General features: G+C 36.0%; 1 protein-coding gene across 3 annotated transcripts in view; it reads left to right on the top strand.

The window, feature by feature from the left end:
- Positions 1 to 17,578, top strand: part of PLCB1 (phospholipase C beta 1) — a 706,046-nt gene that overhangs the window by 227,978 nt on the left and 460,490 nt on the right. The window lies entirely within an intron of this gene.

The following is a 17,578-nucleotide window of genomic DNA, read 5'->3' as shown; positions in this document are numbered from 1 at the left end:
TGAATATGATTGCTGAATCATTAAATTGGGATTTCTTTTAGTCTCCAATATCTTAGAGCAAATAGAAGTAAAAACCTGAAATTGTGGAATTGTAACCCATACCAAACTCTGAAATCTGTTCCACAACTAATTGTTGTGCTGTGCTTTGAAATTTACTGCTTCTCAAACAAATTGATATATGTTGTTAACACAAGAAAGAAGAAAAAAATTGACTGTGATGATAAAAAAAATATTTATTCCTTCTAGCTTCTTATATTCTGGTGTAACTCAAAGGAAAAATCTGGGAGGATGGTATAATAGCTCATGACAAACTCTGGGATCTGTCCTGTAATTACTTGTTGAAGAGTGCTTTGGAAACTATTGCTTCTTTCTTTGCTTTGTATATGTGTTATATTATACAATAAAAAAGTTTTTAAGAAGTCAGGTGGACCCTAAAGTCTTGGAAACAGACTTACCTGTAAAAGCAATTTATATCCGTCTAGTTTAATCCAACACAAAAAGGAATCTGCCTTTCCCCAGGTAAAAAAAATCATCTCTTGAAGCAGGAAGAAACCAAAGATATTCAATCTCTCATCCAAAACTTCCTAAAAGTAGAATTTCTCATCCCCTGTAGGTCCTCCTGTGATACTCCTATTGCTCCTGGTAAAAAGCCAAAGGGGTCCTACCAGTTAGAGCAAAATCTTAGGGCCATAAACCAATTTATGAGTGCACCTCCATCCTATGGTACCTAACACTTATACCCTCCTCAAGAAAATCCCAAACTCCAAAAAAAAGTAGTAATAATAATGGGGGGGGGGGGTAATATGGAAATGCTGTATTTTTTACATGATTTTTCTATAAACCTACAATTTCTTTATAAACTTTGTTTTCTTTTCCCATTAAAAACTACTTTTTTATGGGGAAAATTTGTTGAACATAGATACATGGTTTTATTTCTGAACTGTCAATTCTATTCCATTATTCATTGTGTCTCTCCTTATGCCAGTACCATACTGTCTTAATTACTATTGCTTTGTAATAAGTTTTAAAGTTGTTATGTATGTCTTCTAAATTTGTTCTTTTTCAGCATCATTTTGTATAACATATGCCTTGCAATTTCATATGAATTTTAGAATCAGCTTGTCAATTTCTAGAAAGACATCACCTGGGATTCTGATGGGGATTAGATTGAATCTGTAGATCAGTTTGAGGGGAATTGCCATCTTTACAATGTTGTCTTCTGATCCATGGTTATGGGATTTTTTATATTTATTTAAATCTTTAATTTCTTTCAGAGTACAAGTTTTGTAGTTTTCAGATTGTTTGTACTTTTTTGTTAAATTTATTCCTAAGTATTTTATTATTTTTCATGCTATTGTAAATGGAATTGGTTTCTTAATTTCATTTTTGGATTCATCATTGAAAATATCTAAAAATATAGTTGATTTCCTATATTTAAAAAAAAGTGGTCTCTTGCTCTGGAGATACAGGGAAAATAATCGCCTGGATTGGTTATTCTTTCTGACACCTCACAAGGGAGTAAGTGCTGGCAAAGTCTACCACAGAGCGAGTGCCCAGGTTTTGCCTTACTGAAAGAGTTAACAGCGATCTAAAAGAAAACATGAAAAATAAAAAGGAATAAAATCAGAATTATTTTAAGGAGATTTTGATGAGTGTTTCACATGAAGCTAGTCAATTATTTAATTCATATCTTGATGCTATAATGGAATTCCAATAGTTTGGTCTTTTGGTTTCATGTCAGATAGGCCCATCACAATTAATGCATTGGTGATGATTCAGACTTGTTCACAGTTTTCAGTGTAAGGCTTTTTCCCCCCTTCTCCAATATCTAAGCCACATTTCATATAAGCCTGTTAGCTCCCAAGACTTTATTGATAACCTAGCTGTAAGGTTTGTCTCCAGTGCAAGGTTATTGGCTTAAATTAGAATTTCAAGAACATAGTACTGGTTAAAGACAGTTGCCTATGCCCCATTGTATCCCCATTTGTTATCAGACCTTGGTGCCACGTGGAAGGCTTCCTTCAGACTTGAATCTGTCTGTTTTATTGCAGGACACAGCTTGCCTATCATTTGTTTCATTTATGGATACTATTTGATAAATGACTATTGAATGTTGATAAATGGACAAAACTAGGGTCTGTACTGTGTTACAGAGCTGATAAACTACTATCAGATACTTAAATGTTTCTCTAAGGGTAGACATTAACATTCAAAGTAGTCTGGCTTTTACTATTTATCCTTCAATTCCTTCTTCAAGGGACCAACTGCTTTTACTGTGGATTATTTATGCACTTGGCTTTTTTTTTTAAATCCTTCCTAATCCTTGTCTGCATTAAAGAATCTCTCTCACTCTACTTAAATATTTTTAAGCCTAGTTCTATGGCATATTACTTGTCTGACCTTCCCAAGACTTTTCCTCATAGTTGAAATGGTGATAAAAAGAATAATAATACCTACTTCATATGAATGCTATAAAAATGAAATAATTCATTAGCAAACTTTTAGCACAAGGGTTCTCAAACTTAACTGCATATGGTATCATCTGGGGAGTTTTAGGAAATGCTGATGCTTGTTTTCCACATCCTGGTGCCATAAGAATTTAATTGATACGGATGTAGCCAGGGCATCAGGGTTTTGAAAAGCAAATTTGCAGCCAAATTTGAGAAACACCGCCTTAACTCATCGCTGGTCTGTAGTAAGTGCTCACTAAGTGTTTGCGACTCTTGTTCATATTAGCATCATTATTTTTGTGAGTATTATGCAAATTTTCAAGTCAGATTTGTAAGAAATCAGTTTTTTACTTCACTCAATTTGGAAAAGCGATAAAGAAAGATTTGAGGAGAGGCTTGGCCAAAAGGGGCTTGGTAGATTGACAGGCAAAAAACAAGTTGACTAAAATTAATTGATTTTTATCAGTTAAAAATTCTTTGAAGTACAAAGGAAAACACCAGTTCAAACTGGCTTATGGCCTAACATATAATTTATTGAAAATAATCAGAATTTCTTAAAACTTTCAATGTTAAGTGCTAGCTGTAGGAGATGTTTCGTCTAGCTGCTAAAATCATGTCAGCGTGGGATGGATGCCTCTTTCTCTCTCCAGCCCGGCTTCCATCCTCGCAGTCCCCATAGTAGCTCCCTCTTCATGTGGCTTGGCAGCTCCCAGCTCCTCTCGTATGACAGCAGCTGTGGTCAAAAGATAGACTTAGCTGTCTGCTGGAATATTCTAGAATGGTTACAGTAAAATATCTAGGGGAAGAAGGCATAGAGCCTGAAGGAAGAAAACTAAATGTGAAGAGATCATTGAGTCGTCTAGAATGAAAGCAGCAGGACTGGAAGTAGAAGATTAAAAGGCATAAATACATCAGTATGGAGTGAGAAAAGCTTGGAAAGCCAGGGCATAAAGGCAGTCTAACCTGATGATATATGGAGTGGAAGAATTTCTGTGGGGACTCATAGACCATAAAGGAAGGAAGTGCAGATATTATTTATCAAAATAACTGGGTACCCACAAATATTTCTGTGTATTCCTATTTTTCTGGGTTTTTTTTCCTCAGCATCTCTTTACATTAAAATTCAGGTTCTAGTTGAAAATGCTATTTCTATGGCTGCTGTGATTTGAAATAACATCATAGGCATTTGTGGGTTATCCTGTTAATGAATTTAAGTGCCCACTCCTAGTACAATGCATATAGTACCAAGTCTGCTTTCTGCCTATAGCATCTGTTCAAGTAACCAGTTTTGAAATTTCTCATCGGAGAGAAATTAGGAGGTTTGTCTCCAAATGTTAAAACCAAAAGAAAAAAAAGAACACCTTATCCTTTGACATCTAAACTTTATTTATTTTTCCTTTCTTGCATTCTCCCTGCCCCCTCCCAGGTTTACAGTGCCCATGTGAAAGAACAAGAGGCCGTGGTGTAAACATCTCTCTATGTTATACACACATACTCCCTGAATCTTCACTTCAGAAAGGATCTGTGCTTTTAAAAGAGTGTTTATCATTGTGGTTTCTACCTATTCATGGTTCCTGACCCAGCAGATCAATATGGTGGCTCATATGCAACATTAATAGAAGGAAACAGATTTGATTAGAACAGAAGGTATCTTGTGCAGAGCAATTTGTTTTGTGAAACTTTTATCATATGGGTGAGTGTATGTTCCGAATCACAGCAGCCTAAAGTACATTTTAAACTAAAGTCCATGGTCAAAAAGGTTTGAAAAAGGCTGCTGAAAAAGGTAATTTCTTCCATTCCCAGGATTCTTAGCTGGTATTGAATCCCTAAATGTACTGTCAACTAGATGGGACTAGGAAAGTGTAGACATAGGTTTTGGTGCCATTTTTGCTGCTGATGAGCTCAAGGAAGTTGTTCTTTTCCCTGTGCCTCCACATTCTCATCTATGAAATGGGTGTAGCTTTAAGGTGTGTAAATTCTATTAGCCCTTGACTCTAATTTTTAAAACTGGATGATATTCAAGCCAAGCTCTCCATCTTACAGATGATAAAACTGATGTCAACCAAGTCTACATAAACTAAACTACTTAACCTGCTCATGGGGAATCAGATGAACCTAAAACAAAAAATTGGGTGGCATTCTTACCAAGTTAAGTTAAACAGGAAGAAAAGAAATAAAGAGCACTTATGTCAGACTTTGTATATGGCCTCTAGCTAGCAGTTCTTGAACTGCTTTTGGACTCCAGAATTGGCACTCCCACAGTTAAAATGGCTCTCCCTCCAAATGTTAATACCTGAAAATTGCGTGCAGCCAGCAGTCAGCATTCATTGGTGCATGTGGCAATAATAATGAAAAATATTGCTGTATTTTGCTCCCAGACTATGTTTCAAAAACTGCTTCCTGTGCTTAGTTGGACAATTGATCAGTTCATTCTGTTGGTAAAGGGCAGCTTATTTCTGATATGTAGCATTCATTTTAATATCAATTCTTCTTAAATATCTAGGTAAAAATTAAATTAGTCAAAACCGTCACCACAATAAGATAGATTACAGAAAATGACATTTAAAATATTGATTAGGTTTTATTATTCTAATTTAGAAAATCCTATTTAAAGATGATGATTTTGCATTCTTTACTCATTAATAAATAGTACTCGAATACCTATTTCTGCCAGGCACTCTTCTTTTCACTGGGAAAACAGCACCGAAGAAAAAAAAAGATAAACATCTCTGCCCCCATGGAAGTTTTATCTGTTTGGGAGTATGAAAGTGGCATGCTGGTAAACTGGCTGTCAAAAACAAAAATGCAAAACACTTTGATTTGTTGGGTTTGCTGACTTCCTTTGGTTAAATATTTCCATCATGGTGGATTTCAAACCACCAAACTGCCATTATTGAATGGGCAGTTGAAAAGCTGTGCATACCATGGTCTCTAGTCCTATGAGTATTCCAGAACCTGACTGGTCATGGGAAACAGTCAACAAGAAATTGAGTGACGGGACCCACTGCAAAAAACAAGCAGATCCACAGACCATAGACCATAGGTGGGGAAGAGGCCTGCCCTTTCATAGAGCCATTGGAGAAGGAGGACTCTGGATAGGGCAAGGTAACGTGTGAGCAGAAGCCTGACCTGAGTGAGGGCAGGAGTGATGTCAGCATCTGTAGGAGGGATTTTCCAGCAGAAAGAACCCCCAGAGCCAAGACCCTGAGGTGGGAACCTGCTTGGCATTGTGAGGTATAAGAAGGAGGCCGAGACAGCTAAAATGGAGTATGACGGGGAGAAGATGAGGAGGTTGGAGAGCTAGCCGAGGGCCAGATCACCTAGGGCCTGGTCCATGAGGAGGTGGAGGCACAGGAACTTCCTTGGGCTCATCAGTAGCATCTGAATGTTCTGAGCAGGAGACGGACCTCTGAGCCCTCAGACCTCCAGCCTTTAGGGGTGGGTGGATAAGAAGGTGCCAGCAAAGGAAGAAACAGCCAGTGAGGAAGAAGGAGAACTGAGAGAGAGCTTATCTCTGACACCAAAAGCGAAAGGGTTTCAGGAAGGAGGGAGTGGTCATCCATGTCAAATATCGGAATGCCCCCTAACCCTTTCTTTCTATGGAGATGTCACTTTGCACACTTGTAATTTTACCGAATATACTATTTTATATGTGTTTTTAAAAGTTTCCTATATCAGGGGCATGTCCTTAACAGGACATATTGAAAATATGCTATTATTTAAGAGATGCCAAAGGTCAACTAGATCATCATTGAATCTGGATGCCAATGGGTAAATCTCATAATGAGCTTATATTTGGATGTTTATACAACCTTGGTTGCAATGAAACATCCATGAGGCGTGGAGTTGAACTGACTGCTTTATTTATTATCTGTCACCTTTTGTTGATTATAAGCCATTCCCCTCACTTTGTACCCATTTTACCATCGAGTAAAGCTGCAGTCCTAAAATTTGATGTAGATATTTGAGGTTGAGGAAAGGAGAAGAAAACGCATTCACAACAAAATAATGCCTTCTCCCCTTTTCACTTGACTGCTATAGGGAGATTTCCCTTTGACTTTTACTCCTGATTCCAACTTTTTCTTGACTTTCCTGCCATACTGCAGTAGTGTTTGTGCGTGTGTGTTTTATCATTCTGTTTCAAAAAATGTACGTTTATTTATATCTTTACTAAAAATTCACAAGATGTACGTGTATGTGCGTGTGTAATGGTTTCGACAGGTATTCATATTTAACTCCAAATGTAAATTTATATGGCATAGTTCCTTTTTTTATGTTCATTAAATTCCATAGATGTCAGTGGTTTCCTAGGAAACAAAAACCTTTATATAACTAGTCAGAGATTTGGTAGCAGAAATATCAAATGCTGAGGGGATAAGGAATGTTTCCGCTGGTAGACACGTACATTTAAAACTCTTCTGTCTTTCCACCTGCCCTTCACCCTCATTGCCGTTTAAGCGTACAAGTAAGGATTTTTAAAGCTGCCATTAAGGTATTAGAATATCCTCCTAAATAGTTATAGGCCTTTTACTTTTTTAAAGCTATCACAGCTACACTAAGTCTTTTCTGGAAATTTTGTTGGTATAATTTCCCAAGTTTGAGAAGAGCAAGTCAGTAGGTCTCTTTCAACAATCAGATCTGAGCATCAGAGCACTGCCTGTACTACTCAGTATATATGTGCGCCCATCTGTAAAATATAGTAAACCGAGCACGTGTGTGGCTGCATTAATAGTGTGTATGTGTGTGTGTGTGTGTGTGTGTGTGTGTATGTATATGTATATATATATAATTTTTTTTTTTTGCATAGGCACCATGCATTTTTTTCTTCCTATTTTTTTGCGTGGGCACCAGGAACCAAACCCAGGTCTCTGGCATGGCAGCCGAGAATTCTGCCACTGCACCACCGTCACACCACCCTAAATATTTTTATAAATAGGAAGCCTATATCTGACTACCCTGTTGCCCAAGAGTTCAAAGGGCCCTTGAGGGGTTGGAGAGAGGGGTAGTTCTGCTGCCAAGGGATAAGCTTGGGTGAAAAGCTTCGTGGCCCAGAACTTTCTTTCCTTGTGGGCCAGAACGGACTCCTCGTTGAAGACATATTAAGTAACATGGCTTAACTAAACCCCAGGCCTTTTCAGAAGGTCATGAGTCATTTTATAATTGCTTCTGTCTGTTGGAATTTCAGTCTAAATCCACTTTGTTCTACATGCAATATACGGAATTGCTAGTTTGGAAGCATTTCTAATGCTAATTCTTTCAGATGCAATAAAACGCCATCTTGTGGATGCGTCTGTTATTAAGTTCTTATATTAATTGAGCATAGTGAACCGTTTCCTAAGCCAGTGCCTTTCAAACTTGGGTGCTAATATGGAGGTATGAGAAACATTTGGGCAGCTTTTAAAATCTCCATGTCCAGGCCACACTCCAGATCAATTAAATTAGAATGTCTGAAGTGGGCCCCACACTGACATTTTCTTTAAAGCTCCCCAGATAATTCCAGTGTTCCACCAAGGTCAGGAACCATTACTCTAAGTACGGACAGTGCCAGCTTAAGTGGATGTTCCTTTTTTGTAAGATAGGGATTTTATGCAATAAAACATTGAGAATTTCCCTTCAGCATGTCTGGCTATGCTTAATAAGGGGAGAAGAATGACGTAGTACTTCCTCACTATGTTACGAAGCCAAGTTTATGATTTACTTCTTTATAAGGAGTAGCACTGTAGGATTATTGCATGGTTGATCTAATATAGATAGATAGATTATTTTTTCTTTGTAAATATGATTGCCAAGTGCATAAAAATATATAGCAGGGATCATTTCAGAAATAGACATTGTCTTTGCAGAGTAGCTCTATTGCCACTCTGGATAGGTTGTTTTTGTATCATCATTATATACTCATTTTTGTATGCCCTAGAGCACACAGCATGTATTTTTGTGCATTGTAAGTGTCTAATGGACTGTAGTCATGAGTCACACAAACTCTTGGGTCAGATGGCCTAGCCTCGATGCCAATTACCAGCTGAGTAACTCAGGACCTTATTTCAATTCTCTGAGACTTAGTTTCCCTATCTGAATTATGGAATTACTTCCATGTGTATCTCATCTGCTTGCTGTGAGGTCTCAGTGATAAAAATGCATGTGAAGCACTTAACTGGCACATCCACTGTATATGCTAAATGCATTTGACTACTATTATTAGTGAATTTTATAAAGTAAATAAAATTTATAACTGATGCTCATTAGATGCATTGTAGTAGTCAAAAGTAAGTTAAGTTTGCACAATTAACCTTGTTACGGTAGAATTCTATGCACTGCAGTATGTATTGCTTCACATTGAGATATTTGTAATTTTATAGCTTGGTGTGTAATGAAAATCTATTTTTAACATATATAGAAACATGCATTTATAGCATTTTTTTCCTGCCAGTACCTACATCCCCAATGAACTACACAGCAATAACTCTGAACTAAGACTTACAGTTTCTATTTAGAAACTGTCTAGATTTGCAAACAGATTTGCCCAGCAATCAAAATACTTTTAGAGCAATTTACTTTCAGTTAAAAACATGTTGATATCTTTATCTGCATGGTGAAGCCACTGATACAAAATCCTAGTGCCATTTTGAATTGGAAAAACAAGGCTTGGGGTCAGAGACCTGGATTCAAATCCTGGTGCACTAACTTACTAGCTGAACGATTCTGGGAAGAGATTTTTTCAGTTTCTTTGTGGGAATGATAATAACTGCTGTATGGGTTGTGTCATGAGTTGTACTGTGACTGGTAACAAGACATAAATCATAATATTTGACATACCTTAGGGTCTCACTCATTGCTTCATCCCTCCTAACCTGCTTAGATTCATATTTTTATTTTTTCTGCTTAGCACTTTGGGAGCCTCATAGATAATAAATTAAAATATAATATAATATAAACATAATAGAATAATTGATTATAATTTTATTATAAATAATAATTATGATAGTATTATTATAATTATAACAATTAAGATAATTAATATGACATATAATTGCCTCCTTTTTGGAGGTTAAATACTAAAGTTGCTTATATGTGAAAAAGTCAACTTGAAAAAAATGAAGTATTGGAGTTCCTGTACTCTGAAGAAGTTAAGCATTAGCCAGTTTTTCTCTTCAGAGAAAAATAAATCATTTTCATTTAATGGCCTTTTTGTATGAAAACTGTTTTGGGGCACTAGGTTCACACTCTATTTGGTGATAAACTCACCCTTGGAGAGAGGTGTGGGAAGGAAAACTCTGAGAAGGAATGTCGATGCTCATTGGCCCTCTCATGTGAGGCATATGTTGGTTGACAGAATAGTGGGAGAAATTGCCTTCCCTATATAAATGATTGCTTTATCTCCCTCCACGAAGCTAATTATGTTGAATTCAGGTAAGTGACATTTTTGTTGGATGCAGGTCTACTATACTGAATCTTGAATGAGCCCAAATGTTCGATATATTGGGGCCAAGGCAATGCAGTCATTAGTAATGAAGACAAACATGTCTGTTCCCAATATAAACGGTAATTCCCTAAACTTACCCTGTGAAATAGGATTTATTATTTTATAATCATGCCACATATGCTTGTGAGTGAGGTAAAGGAAGAGCAGTTTCCTGGGCTATTGCTGTAGACCTGACTTGCCCTGTACTGTGTATTGTCCTTTGGCTCAAGAAATGGCATAAGTCTTGAGTGCATTTTGAGATTATTTTTCAATTAATTTTAATAGATGCAGATTCCTGTGTGGTTGTCAGATTAAAGAAATGTAGATTTAGGGGTCCTAACTTGGAAAATAGGGCGGCCCAGATTTAAGTGGGCATCTTTGATCTTTTAAGATGAGTTTGACTGGTGGTTTGGGTTGTACACTCTAAGTAAGCAGTGCTCCTGAATTAAAGTTTGGAAAACTGGATATAACTTGTGTGCTCTAAAGGCTGAAAATGTTTTCTATGGTGAAGGAGGCGACATCAGAAAAGGAAACAGAATGTATTTTGTGCAGTATTACCTGTATTAACAAAACCTGTGGAGGGGGGTTGGGGTGTAGAAAGGCTTCGCATTGGGGGCTTGCAAGTATTTTTTCTCTCACCTTCTCTTACCAGTCCTGTTATTTGTACCACTCACATAATCTCCTAACCCAAAACTGGGATTAATTTGAGATGTGGTATAACAGGAGAAAAAGTTCAAAATGGGAAATACCCCATGAAAATGTGGGGCATATCATTACCATTCTTTTTCAGCCATAGCATTCAGTGTGGACTTGGCATCAAAAAGTTTTCAGGTCACCTGGGTTTTACTTTGGGATCTGCAGCTGGTAGAATGACCCTGGCAGAGTGGTATCATCTTTGAGGGATACCCTTTCCTTGTGATAAATGAAGGAGCTGAGCAAGCTGAGCTCTGTGGACTGAAGGTAACATTTATAACTACTGTAGAGTTAGCGTGAGAATTAAATGATGTACATATCTCAAATGACTTTGCCAACCAAGACGTGAGACATGGTGATGTTCATTTGTGACACAGCTTTGCAGAGGGGAGAGAACTTAAGGGTATATACCAGTGTGTTCTCAGAAGTTCATTTCTAGGTCTTTGAGGGACAAATGGTTGAATTCTTAAATTCAAAGACTTCTTAAATTCTTTCCATTCACCATAACAATATGAAATCCTACATCGCAGCCTTTGGATACAATATCTGACAGACATAGAACTTTTCATGGATGAAAGAATTCTTCCACTTAGTTCTTCCTCTTTCCTGAATGTCAACGCAGCTAACTTTCTTACTTGCTTACATTGTGAAAGTTCAAGTACTAGAAGAAGTAACACTGAATTTATTTAAATAATGGAATTAAAAGTCAAAATAATGTAGAAAATACTTGCTACTTGACAAGTCTTTGTTAACTACCAAAATAAAATTTTCAGACTACTGAAATTAATTTTCATAGAACTTTCTAAGAGATGGAATAGCTTAACTAATTAAGCAGAACGTTTGTTGGCATTTAAGTATGGGACAGGTTCATTGGAAGTAACAAGTCAGAAAATTGAACTTGTTGCTTCACACACTGTGCTGGTTTGAAAAGATTTATGTACCCTAGAAAAGCCATGTTTTAATCCTAATCAATCTTGTGGGAAGAATGGTTTCTTTCCTATTCAGAACTATAGGTTGGAAACTTGATTAGATTATTTCCATGGAAATGTGACTCAATTGTGGGCATTAAACTTGATTGGATGGAGAGTATCTCCACACATTCTGCATGAGTCTTAATTCGTTTACTGGAATCCTATAAAAGAAGAAGTAATTTGGAGAAAGCTAGAGAATGCCACAGAACCACAAAGCAGAGAGTCCGCCAGCTAGCGACTTTTGGAGATGAAGATGGAAATCGCCTCCCGGGTAGCTTCATGAAGTAGGAATCCTGGAGAGGAAGCTAGCAGACACCATGATTGCCAAGTGCTCTTCCAGTTAAGAGAGAAACCCTGAACTTCATCCACCTGCTTGAATCAAGTTGTTCCTCCCTGGATGCCTTAGATTGGACATTTCTTTAGACTTGCTTTAATTGGGACATTTTCATGGCCTTAGAACTGTAAACTTGTAACTTATTAAATTCCCCTTCTTAAAAAGCCATTCCACTTCTGGTATATTGCATTCTGGCAGCTAGCAAACTAGAACACACGCCTAACACATTTTCTCTCTGCCTTTTGACACTTCAGCATCCCTATGTTGCTTGACATTTTCTTTTGTATAAATATTACCAATTTCAGATAAGACCAGTGGGACTGGAAAAAAAAACATAAACATGTTGATCATTGTCAGCTATGAACTTTCACAGCCCTCTAAATACTCACTGCATTTTCTCTCAGGGAAGGAGATACTTTTTTTTAAGGGATGGTGTGTGTTGCAGAAAAATCATGCATACCCTATTATTAACATCTTGCATTGTTATGGTATATTTGTTACAGTTGATGAAAGCATATTTATAGAATTGTACTATTAACTATAATCCATGGTTTAAGTTAGGGTTTACTGTTTGTATTGTGAATTTCCATGAATCTTTTTCCAATCTTTTATTTTTTTTGGCATAAATACTATCTAAAATTTCTCTCTTTTAATCATATTAAAATACATAATTCAGTGTAATTAGTTACATTCACAACATTATTCAACTATCATCCTATTCATTATCAAAGTATTTGTATCATCCCAAATAGATATTCTGCACACTGTAAACCTTAAGTCGCTATTCTCTACCCCCACCCCATCCCCTGGAAAACTGTGTTCTAGATTCTGACTCTATAAATTTGCTTATTCTAATTATTTCGTATCAGTGAGATTATACAATATTTATCTTTTTGTGTCAGCTTATATCACACAACGTGATATTCAAGTTTAGTCCATGTTGTCACATGTATTAGGATGTCATTCCTTTTTACAGCTGAATAACATTTCATTGTGTGTGTAGAACATGTTTTGTTTATCCATTTGCAGGTGATGCACACTTGTGTTGCTTCCGTCTTTGGGCAATTATGAATAAATGTTGCTCTGTATAACGATGTGCAGATATCTGCTTGAGTCCCTGCTTTCAATTCCTTTTGGTATAAACTAAGAAATGGGAGAGCCAAGTCATATGTTAATTTTATACTTAGCTTTCTCAGGAACTGTCAAACTGTCATTCATAGACCGCACCAGTTTACATTCCAACTGGGAATGAAGGAGTGTTCCTATTTCTCTATATCCACTCCAAACTTCGAATTTACATTTTAAAAAAATAGTAGCCATTCTTGTGGGTGTGAAATGCTGTCTAAATGTGGTTTTGATTAGCATTTCCCTAATTGCTAATGATATTGAGCATCTTTTCATGTGCCTTTGGCCTTTGTTTATCTTTGGAGAAATGTCTATGTGAGTCTTTTGCCCATTTTTAAATTGGATTGTTTGTCTTTTTGTTGTTGACTTGAAGAATCTCTTTATAAATCTGGATATTAAACCCTTACCAGATATGTGAGTTCCAAATATTTTCTCCCATTTAGATAGTGATGTTGCTTTCATGATATGAGTCCTCTGATCCAACAAAGTTTTTAACTTTGTTGAAGTTCCATTTATCTATTTTTTGTTTGTTTGTTTGTTGGGTATAAAGTCTAAGAAACCATTGCCTAACACAAGGTGTGAGCTAGGGGTCCACCTTCATTCATTTGTAAATGGAGATTCACTTTTCTCAGCCCCATTTGTTGAAGACATTGTTCTTTCCCAATTGAGTGGTCTTTACCCCCTGTCAAAATTCAATTGGCCATAAATGTAAGGGTTGATCCCTCAATTTGATATCAATGGTCTATGTGTGTTTTCTTGGGTTGTTTTGATTACTGTGGCCTTGTAATAAGTTTTAAGGTCAGTAAATGTGTTATGCATTTTTAAGATGGCTTTGGCTATTCAGGCCTCCTAACCTTCCATATAAATTTGATGATTGGATTTTTAATTCTGCAAAGAAGGTTATTGGAATTTTGATTGGGGCAGCATTGAATCTGTAAATTGCTTTGGGTAGGATTACATCTTAACAATATTTAATCTTCCAATCCATGAACCTGTAATGTTCTTTCATTCATTCAGTCCTTCTTTCATATCCTTTAGCAGTGTTTTGTAGTTTTCTGGGTACAAGTCCTTTATATTTGGTTAGATTTATTCTTAGATATTTGATTCTTTTAGTTGCTATTGCAAATGGAATTTTTTCTTGATTTCTTCTTCTAATTGTTCATTACTAGTATATAGAAACACTACTGATTTTTTGGGTGTTGTACTCATACCCAGTCACTTTGTTGAATTAATTTGTTAGTTCTAGGAGATTTGTTGCATATTTTTCAGGATTTTCTGTATGCAGCATCATATCATCTGCAAAGAGGAAAAGTTATACTTCTTTCTTTTCATTTTGGATGCATTTTATTTCTTTTTCTCACCTAATTGCTCTGGCTACAACTTCCAGTACAACATTGAATAACAGTGGCAACTGTGGGCATCTTTGTCTTGCTCCCAATCTTAGAGGGAAAGCTTTCATTCCTTTGCCATTGAGTATGATGGTAGCTGTGGGTTTTTCATACATACACTTTATTATGATGGGGATGTTTCCTTCTATTTCTAGTTTTCTAAGTGTTTTTATCAAGAAGTAATGCTGGATTTTGTCAAATGCCTTTTCTGTATCCTTTGAGATAATCATGTTGTTTCTTTCCTTCATTGTGTTAAGGTACTTTACTACATTAAGTGATTTTGTTATGTTGACCCAACTTTATACTTCATTTGAGTATGATGTATAATTCTTCTTCTTCTCCTTTTTTTTTTTTGTATGCTGTATGTCTGGGATCACATTTCATTCTTTTTCCATGTGAGTATCTCATTACTGCAGCACCTTTTGTTGATTTTTGTTGTTGTTCATTTGTTTGTTTGCTTTTGTTTGTTTTTTGGGAAGTACATTGGCTGGAAATCAAACCTGGGTCTCCCACATGGCAGGTGAGAATTCTACCACTAAACTACTCCTGCACCTCTGTATAATTCTTTTAATGTGCTATTGAATTTGGTTTGCTAGTATTTTGTTGAAGATTTTTTACATTTATATTAATAAAAGATATTGGTATGTAATTTTCTTTTCTTGTGATATCTTTACTGGCTCTGGAATGAAGGTGATTTTGGCTTTATAGAATAAATTAGGGAGAATTCCATCCTCTTCAATTTTTGGACAAGTTTGAGGAGGATTGTTGTTAATTCTTCTGGGAATGTTTGCTAAAATTTCCCTGTTAAGACTATCTGGGCTTGAGCTTTTCTTTTTGGGGACTTTTTAATGATTATTATTACTAATTTAATCTCTTTACCAGTTATTGGCTTGTTGAGACCATTTATTTCTTCTTGAGTCATTGTAGGTAGCTTGTGTTCTTAGGAATTTGTCCATTTCATCTAGGTTACCTAATTTCTTGGCATGGAGTTATTTATAGTATCTTCTTATAATTGTTTTTAATTTAGTGGAGTCATAAGTAATGTCGCCCTTTTCATTTTTCTGATTTTAGTTATTTGTATCCTCTCTCTTTTTTTCTTTGTCTGTCTATTTAAAAGTTTTTCAACTTAAGTGATTTTTTTCAGCCAACTTTTGATTTTGTTGATTCTCTCTATTTTTTTTAAATTCTCTATTTCATTCATATCCACTCATCCATGTTATTTCCTTCCTTCTGCTTGCTTTGGATTTAGTTTGCTCTTTGTTTTCTAGTTTTAAGGTAGTTCTCTGGTTTGAAATCTTATTTTTTCCTTTTCAATTTAAATACTTAGAGCAATGAATTTCCTTCTCATCACTGCTTTTGTACATTCCAGAAGTTTTTCTATGTTGTATTTTTATTTTTATTCACCTCAGGATATTTCCTAATTTGCCTTGTGATTACTTCTCTAATGTATTTGTTGTTTAAGTCTACATTGTTTAATGCCACATATTTGTGAATTTTCCATTTCTCCTTCTGTTATTGATTTATAGCCTCATTCTATTGTGTTTGGAGAAGATACATTGTACATTTCAAGATTTTTAAATTTACTGCGACTTATTTGGTGACTCAGGAAGTTTTTGCCATGGGTAAAAGAGAAATTTATTATGTTTCTTAGAACACTGTGGCATGCTTCTGTATCATTCAATTTCTGTGCAATTTTATTTGAAGATTAGAGATTAGTTAAGAAAGCATCGTCTAGATATCTTTACTTATATGTATGAATGACAGTTCAAAATCCAAATAAGGCTGTGTTTTTTTGTTTGTTTGTTTTTTTAACATGGACAGGCACCGGGAATCGAACCCGGGTCCTCCATGGCAGGCAAGCGTCCTTGCCTGCTGAGCCACCATGGCCTGCCCTAAATAAGGCTGTTTTAAGGTGTCTTATATTTGTTTCATTCCCCACTTATACTGAAGAATATGCAATGGCTGGATAATGAAAATAAAATTTTATATTTACACAATTTTAAAGTCAATAATTCTTTAACAATAAGTAAATTGTCCATGCACAGTATCAGAAAGGATTTGTCTCGTACAATATCTAAAATGTAAAAATTATAAAATGATTGTGTTGGCTGTTTTGTATGAATTAGTGGTTGGTTGAATTTTTGGAAAATATGCTAAAAATAAATAGTGTAAGTAACAGAAAACTAGATTCAATATTTAATTTTATGGCTAACTGCTTAAAATTTCATGGTTTGAGTTGATAGTTCTTAAGCCAAATAACTTATTCAAAGAATACTGTCAAGCCCTTGAAATACTATGCTGCTGTGACTACAGTTCTTACTTTTTCATTATTAAAAAAAATAAATAAATAGTTATTCTAGTATATAAAATGTAGAAAGTCATCTTTGATTCTCTGTTCTATAAACACTTTCTGCCCAACATTTATTATCACTTATTTAAGGTAAATTCTTAGAAATGGTCCAAATAACTAGCAATTCATAAGGCTTCTCTTAATCATGTTCCTAAAAGTTCTACTTTAATTTACTAATATGAATGTCCAACTCATGATTGTTGTGCTGGTTTGAAAGGTTGTATGCCCCCTAGAAAAGCCATGTTTTAATCTAAATCCCATTTCACAAAGGCAGAAGAATCCCTATTCAATACTGTATGTTTGCAACTGTAATCAGATCATCTCCCTGGAGATGTGATTTAATGATGAGTGGTTGTTAAACTGGATTAGGTGATGAAATGTCTCCACCCATTTGGGTGGATCTTGATAAGTTTCTGGAGTCCTATAAAAGAGGAAACATTTTGGAGAATGAAGATTCAGAGAGAGCAGAGAATGCTGTAGCACCACGATGTGGAGAGTCCACCAGCCAGCGACTTTTGGAAATGAAGAAGGAAAACGCCTCCTGGGGAGCTTCATGAAACCGGAAGCCAGGAGAGAAAGTTAGCGGATGATGCCATGTTCGCCATGTGCCCTTCCAGATGAGAGAGAAGCCCTGACTATGTCTGCCGTATGCCTTCTCACTTGAGAGAGAAGCCCTGAACTTCAACGGCCTTCCTGAGCCAAGGTATCTTTCCCTGGATGGATGCCTTTGACTGGACATTTCTATAGACTTGTTTTAATTGGGACATTTTCTCGACTTTAGAACTGTAAACTAGCAACTTATTAAATT

The sequence above is a fragment of the Tamandua tetradactyla genome, chromosome 1, assembly GCF_023851605.1.
Source record: "Tamandua tetradactyla isolate mTamTet1 chromosome 1, mTamTet1.pri, whole genome shotgun sequence".
NCBI lineage: Eukaryota > Metazoa > Chordata > Mammalia > Pilosa > Myrmecophagidae > Tamandua > Tamandua tetradactyla.
Note: the sequence above shows the minus strand (reverse complement) of the source record. Positions and strands in the feature narration are given on the sequence as shown.